Raw genomic sequence first — 8,049 nt, forward strand, 5'->3', positions numbered from 1 at the left:
TGTGTAGAAATCTGTGAAATTAATTCTTTAGTGTGTGTCGTATTCTTGGGTCTTCATGTTTATACGATTACGTCACTTTCAGCACTGAATGTATGATACGTGATTTGGATTGGTCAGTAATTCTTTCTTGCCCGATGATCGCAACTGCTAAATTCTGATCGGTCAATAATAATAGTATAAAAAGATGTCAGCGTTTACGACCTGTCACTTCCTGCTTTTTGTCCAAGGCGCTAAATACAAAATGGTTCAACCAAACTTAAAATCAGATGTGGCTATGGTAAAAAAATATATGTTAAAGTTGTCTAATTTCATTGCCTAAAATAACACTAGCAGAGTGTTATTTTGTGACTTAGTAAAATTACGTGTTTTAACTGTTTAGTCATTTAAGTAGAAGGTGAATAACCTACATCTGCATATAGCAACTCTATTTATATTCAGTGCGCCTATAATCCACAAACATTATATTGATACTTTATTCCTTTAACAAACATTTCACTTTTTGTGTGAAATCCAATAAATAGAACTTTGTCATCTGCTTGTGAGCCAGCCATTGCACCAAGATGGGTAATAAATCATAGAGGCAGTGAACCAGACATGCTTGGTGCACTCTTGCACTCAAACCTGAGACTGTGAACCAGTACCATATGTTTTGGGTGCATCAGCATCTGCACCCAAACCTTAGACACGTTGGGCACCAAAGACTATGTTGTACCAACAATAGTAAACCTTGAACCCAGATTAGGTTCTTTTATTTCTGTTACCCCCCCCCCCTTATGAATGAATAAAGAATAAATTAGAACATATTGAACACCAATAGCTTGCATGACTCAGTACTAACCATGTTAACCCTGCATATAAGATACACATGAGTATTCTAGTTTTTATTGCTAATTAGTTGCTCGATACACTGCATTCTCATTCACTAGCATGCTTCAGCTCTGTACATCTGTATTTAAAAGTGATTTCAGTTTTAAAAGCATATGTAATTACTTACTGCTTCCTGTTAGTCATAACTTATGTTAACACGTTTTATGAAGACTTATGTGTGCTCTACTAACAGATTCAGCTTACGCTAACGCCTAAGATCATAATGTATTGCATTTCATAATGTTAGTCACGCTATAATTTCACAAACATTTCATGTTGGTCACTTGAGTTGCTTGGCTCATCTTTTCCGTCATTAAATAATTTTACCTTCATTTGACGCCTCTGTTCATTAATTGCACCCTTAGAAAAAGATTGTTCCCATAGAATACGAGAGTATATCCTCAAGTGAACCAAAAGCTGATGACAAGACAGACCCTTTGTGAATGCGTCGCATGTCCATGAGGGGTGACGTGACAAAATTTGGTGGCAGCGGTGGGATCCACTTGTTGGGATCTTAAGAGTTATCTAACCCTGAATGAATAACACAGTTTTGTGGGATTGAGGTATTCCCCTTTTGAGTTGTCTCCCTTATATAGTTATTCCCCTTGTAGATATGATACACTTTTATTATATTGAGTTGAAACTCTTGTTATCAGTGGTAAATTTGAGGATTTTATATGGGTGCATATGTCATCCAGGATGGATGATTCTGAGATTGCATTTGTGAATCATGATGAAACCTCCCTTGAGGAGGAAACACGTCGAACACTTCAGTAAAACAATTGTCTGTTGTGCAAGATGTTGAAGAGGTGGAGATTGTAACTTCCAAAACCTCTCTAACCGATGCAGTTCAAGCAAGACTACTTAGTACTGAGTCCAAGATAGAAAATCAGTTTGCTTTGATATGGAAAAGATGCTGCAGATATTACATGCAAACCAAGAGAATTTGGTACAGTTTACAGAAACGGCATTGTTTCGCATGGATAATGATATCTCGGATCTGAAGTTGCAAATTCACAGTGTGGGTTTTAAAAGTGACAAGACAGGTGGAGGTGACCAAGACCCATAGTCTGAGTTGGTGACTAATTTGAGACAACAGCAGATGCATTCCAGTTGCATCAGAGCTGATTCTTCTTCCAAGAGAAATACAGAGGATCTGGATCCAGAAAAATCATATATAATCTCTAGGCATAAGAGTGAGCCTAGCGGTACTATCAGTTCAACAATTGGCTATGTGCCTCAGGGCAATTCAGATCAGTATAATCAGCACTCTTTGCTGCAACAGGTGCAGGGTCAGCATGATCAATCTGTATTGAATGGTTTGGTATTCAGAGGTAATGCAGCAAATGTTCATGATCTAACCCTACCCCACCCTGTACAGTCACACAGTCATATAAGTAATGGATCTTTCAAAATGAAACACCAGTTGTATGATGGAACAGAAGACTTAGATGAATACTTATCTCAGTTTGTGTTTGTATCAGAGCTGAATGGTTGGGATTACAACTTAAAGTCCCTGTATTTGGCAAGCGGTCTCACTGGGGGTGCACGTGCCTTACTAAATGAACTGACATCAACTCAAAGGCAAAATTACAACAGTCTTGTTAATGTACTTGACTTGCAATATGGTTCTATGAACAGAGCAGAGATTTTTAAAGCCAAACTACAAACTCGCTAGGGCTGTCAACGAGTACCCGGGTAATGGGCAAAGTTTCTAAATTGTGGGCGCATGCTGAACGACTGAATGAGAATAGCGCTCGTTGCAAATTGTATGAGCTGGTGCTTTCTACAAATGGTGGAAACTCAAGTACTTTGCAAAACCATCTCGTTGGAATACACCGCATCGAGGTCAATAATAACGGCAGCACAAGTAGTGTGAAAAGGAGAATGCAAAATAATGGATAAAGTGTGGTAAACAATGTGCCCAATGATTGAAATAGTCCGTTCGTTTCGTCACCCTACAACAATCCAGGTTTGTGAAAATTTGACAGTGGGGTAAGTAGGGTTGTACATGTCTTTCATGTTCTAACGGGTACCCGGTTACCCGTTAAACGGCGCAACGGGTACCCGGATGAAGTTTTCCGTGGTTTTTTGACAGCCCTAAACGTGCACAAAGCAAAAGGATGAGTCCATATTGGAATTGGCACAGTCTATTAAAAAGTTGACTCTTCAAGCTTATCCAGGAGCTCCTACAACACTAATTTCCACTTTAGCAAGGGATCATTTTATAGATGCACTCCCTGAATCAGACATGCGTCTGAGAATTCGTGAATCACGTGCTAGGGATATCAGCGATGCAGAAATCGTAGCCACACAGCTGGTAGCTTTTCGGCTATCAGGACGCCATAAAACACAGCGTGTCCACTCTGTAGTTTGTCAAATTCAAGTAGGCAGAAAATTGTAAAGCTCTGCAAAACGTGGTAGATAATCTGTGCCAGGAAATTAAGTCCATGACTGCTGACCTTAAGGGTGTTATTGAGTCCAACCAGACCAGCTTCTCTGCATGTAAACCTGAAATATGTAAGGAAAAGCATCAGACTTGGCAGAAGAATCAGAATAACAATAGATTCAAACAAAATCAGTATAAATCACAAAGAATGAATAACAGAAGTTACAATGCGTGGAAGGGCAATTCCTATAAGCTTCATACAGGCTACAATAAATCAGAAAAAGCTACAGCTGAATCAACACAGTTAAACTTGATCCAGTCGAACACTGGGGCCAACGTTTGACGGAAATTAAGCCCCAATGCTATTACCATTAGATCATCTGAGTATGGTGATGAGGGAATGTTTGTTGCAACTCAGATTCAAGATGTATCAGTAACCATGTTAGTGGATACTGGTGCTAATGCGAGTTTTGAAAAAGGATATTGTTGATAAATTTCCACACTCATGCTTTGTGGAAATTGTTGTTGTTGTTGTTATAGGATTTAACGCCATTTTCAGCACAAGATAGGCTATACATGGCGGCCAGTATTAATGGTGGAGGAAGAACCCTGGAAAACCCCGGAAAGAACCACCGACCCACGAGAAGCTACCGGCAAGCTTTCTCACATATCCACATTTGCCGAGCCCGAGACTCGAACCCACGCAGACAGAGGTGAGATGGCAGTGATCCGTGACGGAGAACGCTTTAGACCACTCGGCCACTCGGGGCCCCTTGTTGAAATTGAACCAGTAAATTTGAATTTAGTGACTGGAACTGGTGAAATTTCACCATTTCTTGGAAAGATGAATATAAAAATTAAATTAAGCAAATATATTTTTATGCATGATGCCTTAGTGGATGATATACAAAATGATGGGCATTGATTTCTTATCCAATGTAGGATGTGATGTATTGTTAAGAGAGAGCTGTCTGCTTGTTTACAATACTATCATTTTACAAAAAGATGACAAACCTACCATCTATAAGATTGCAGTTTCTCAAAATATAGACATTCCCCCAGAGACTGACATCATTGTTCCTGGGAGGTTTATTGACCCTGTCGTTAATATTCTGACTGGTTTTGTTGAAGCCATGCCATATTTTGTTCAAAAAACAGGTTTGATGTTAGCTCATACTCTGGTAACAGTCTCAGAGAGGCATGGTTCCTCTCCACATTTTGAATGCTTCAAACCAAACCTGCAAAATATATAAAAACACAATTGCAGCTAAAGTGAGACAATGGGGTATGTTTTTGAAGAAGAAAAATGTGAGGTGGGCATAAATATTCAGAATGTGGCCAGTTCTGATGTTTTACCTTCACATCTGCACAACATTTCTGAAGCTAGAACTTAAAAGATGAATGATGATGAAAAGAAACAATTGCAAATGGTCTTCATTAAATATCAAGATGTATTTTTAAAAGACTCCAAAGATTTGGGGGTTACAAACTTAGTTGAACACATAATAAATACTGGGGATGCTGCACCCATACGCTAGCCCCTTGTTGGATTCCCCTTGCCAAGATGAAACAGGCAGAGGAAGAAATCAAAGATATGGCTAGTAGAGTGATCATTGAACCATCAAATAGCCCTTGGTCTTCACCAGTTGTGTTGGTGAGGAAGAAAGATGGTTCTACACGCTTTTGCGTGGACTACCGCAAGTTGAATGATGTGACCATCAAAGATTAACATACCCTTCCCAGAACAGATGATACTTTGGATGCCTTATCTGGTGCTAAGCTATTTTCAACTCTTGACTTGAAAAGTGGATACTGGCAAGTGAAAGTTTCAGATAGGGATAAGCCTAAAACAGCATTTTCAGTTCCTGGAAGTGGCCTGTGGCAGTTTACAGTGATGGGTTTTGGTTCATGCAACACACCAGCCACATTTGAGAGACTTATGGAATGGGTCCTATGGGGCTTATCCTGGAAAGTATGCTTAGTTTATCTGGATGATATAATAGTCTTTTCAAAGACCTTCAGTGAACACATAGAAAATTCAAGTCAAGTTCTTAAGTGCCTTCAACAGGCCCATTTGAAACTGAGTCCTGAGAAATGTCACCTGTTTAGAAAAAAGGTCACATATTTAGGTCATGTGGTGAGCATTGAAGGTGTTGGACCCAATCAGTCAAAAGTAGAGGCTGTGATGAGTTGACCTGTACCAAAGAATGTAAAGCAAGTCAGACGTTTTCTGGGCTTGTGCTCCCATTATAGGAGATTTATTAGAAATTTTGCTGATATTGCAAGGCCCCTTCACAAGCTCACAGAAGTTGAAGTAAAATTTGATTGGTCTGAAGCTTATCAAAAAGCTTTTGAAGAGTTGAAGTGTGCTTTAATTAGCTCTTCCATTCTTACATATCCCACTCCTAGGGATTTGTTCATTCTCGATACAGATGCAAGTAATGAGGGAATGGGAGCAGTTCTTTCTCAATTACAGAATAGAGTCAAGCATGTTGTCAGCTTCTATAGTAAAGCGTTCTCAAAAGCAGAACGGTGTTGTTGTTGTTATTCTAGGGTTTAACGCCATTTTTCAGCACAAGATAGGCTATATATGGCGGCCATTATAACTGGTGGAGGAAGAACCCTGGAAAACCCAGGGAAGAACCACCGACCTATGAGAAGCTACTGGCAGGCTTTCCCACGTACCCACGCTAGCTGAGCCTTGGACTCGAACCCACGCAGACAGAGGTGAGATGGCAGTGATTCGGAACGGTGAGCGCTTTAGACCACTCGGCCACTTGGGCCCCCCCCCCAAAGAAAAGCAGAACGTAGATACTGTGTCACTTGAAGGAAACTTTTAGCAGTTGTGTCATCAATCAAGCACCTTCATCATTACCTATATGGCAGTTATTTTCTAGTGAGAAGTGATCATGGAGCACTGCATTAGCTTTTAAATTTTAAAAATCCTGAAGGACAGATACCTCAATGGACTGAGACTCTTGCTACATATGATTTTAAAATTGAAAATCGAGCAGGAAGAATCCAATCCAATGCAGACGCGCTCTCTAAACAACCATGTCTTGAAACTAACTGCACTTACTGCCTTCAAGCTCAAAGCAAATATGAAAATAAATCAGTTCAATTGTTAAGATCACTTCCTGTGGATGGAGAGGAATGTGGTACTGACCTAGGAAATAGTTCTTCCCTTCGCAGTAGAGGTGAAAAACTGCATGGTGAACCTTCTACCCTTTTAATGTCTGATGCAAACGATGTATCAGCAAGATGTGGTTCCTACATGGAATTTATTTCTGTGGTCACTAGATCACAGTCAAAGAAAGGTGAGACTGAGCATCCACCTGATGGTTCTAATCCCCTTATCCCAAAAAGGGAAATGCCTTCAGAAGAGTGGTGTTACAGTACAGCTTCCCTAATAGATGCCAAAAGAAAAGACACAATCATTAAAAGACTGTGTGAGTGAAAAGAAGATACCTCTCGTCTGGCATGGTCTGAGGTGGCCAGAGAGAGTGCTGAGTTGAAGTTTTATTGGGCCATGTGGGAGTCTCTAGAAAAGAAAAACGATATATTGTATTATACGTGTAATGGCGCAGTTGTAAACCACGTAGCCTGGCTCATAGTGACGCCAGAGATCCTACGTGGCTTTGTTTTGACACAACTGCATGACACCCCCACTGCAGGATATTTAGGTATTAAGAAAACCCTTGAAAAAGTAAGGGCTAGATTTTTCTGGTATGGCTTAAGGAGGGATGTCGAACAAAGTATCATAAACTGTGATATTTGTGTCTCAGAAGAGACCAATTAAATGACCTAAGGAATCACTTAGGTTATAGTCTGTAGGAACACCACTAGAAAGGATTGCAGTTGATGTAGTGGGCCCTTTGCCTCGTACTGCAAAAGGGAACAAGTATATTCTAGTTCTTGGTGATTATTTCGCCAGATGGATGGATGCTTTTTGCCATACAAAACCAAGAAGCCACAATTGTTGTTAGTGTGCTGGTGGAGAGAGCAATAGCAGTATTTGGAGTTCCCCGCTTTATACACTGTGATAAAGGTTCCAATTTTGAATCTCTGATTTTTGGAGAGATGTGCAAGTTGTTTGGTATTGAGAAAACCAGGACAACAACTAACAGACCACAGTCAGATGGAATGGTGGAGAGGGCCAATCAAATTATAAAAGATATGTTGTTGGCCTTTGTTGGCCAAAACCAAAGAAACTGGGATCATTACTTACCTATGCTGATAATGGCGTATCATTCTTCAGTCCATGAGGCTACAGGTGTGCCACCCAATGCCATGATGCTAGAAAAAGAAGTTGTCCTACCTGTTGATTTGTTTTTTGGACAAGTGTGGAGGAAGATGGTTGTTGTTGTTGTTGTAGGGTTTAACGCCATTCCTAAGCACATGATAGACTATACATGGCAGCCAGTATTAATGTTGAAGGAAGAATCCGAGACTCGAATACATGCAGACAGAGTTGAGATGGCAGTGATCCGTAATGGAGAGCGCTTTAGACCACTCGGCCAAACAGGGCCCCGGAAGATGTAATATCAAATTATGTGCAAGTGCATGAATATGCTAGGGAAAAACTTAAACTGACAGGTCAAACCATGAAAAAATACTATGATCATAGGATTGCATTTAACATGTATGAACCAGGAACACCAGTTTGGATTCATAATCCAAAATTTAAGAGAGATCTGAAAAAAGTTGCAAAGAGACTGGTGTGCTCCATATATTGTAACACACAAACTGAATGATGTGATTTATCAGGTCCAAGAGACACCCAGATCTAAACC

General features: G+C 40.1%; 1 long non-coding RNA gene across 1 annotated transcript; it reads right to left on the bottom strand.

Moving 5' to 3' along the window:
• Nucleotides 1-868: 868 nt before the first annotated feature.
• LOC149806611 (uncharacterized) lies at nucleotides 869-4,465 on the bottom strand. The gene is made up of 2 exons (XR_016424825.1): nucleotides 4,275-4,465; nucleotides 869-3,378 (listed from the first exon to the last, which is right to left on the bottom strand). It is a non-coding gene; the product is annotated as an uncharacterized LOC149806611 (long non-coding RNA).
• Nucleotides 4,466-8,049: the final 3,584 nt, after the last annotated feature.

Source organism: Sinohyriopsis cumingii, chromosome 1, assembly GCF_028554795.1.
Source record: "Sinohyriopsis cumingii isolate HCF-2022 chromosome 1, ASM2855479v2, whole genome shotgun sequence".
Lineage (NCBI taxonomy): Eukaryota > Metazoa > Mollusca > Bivalvia > Unionida > Unionidae > Sinohyriopsis > Sinohyriopsis cumingii.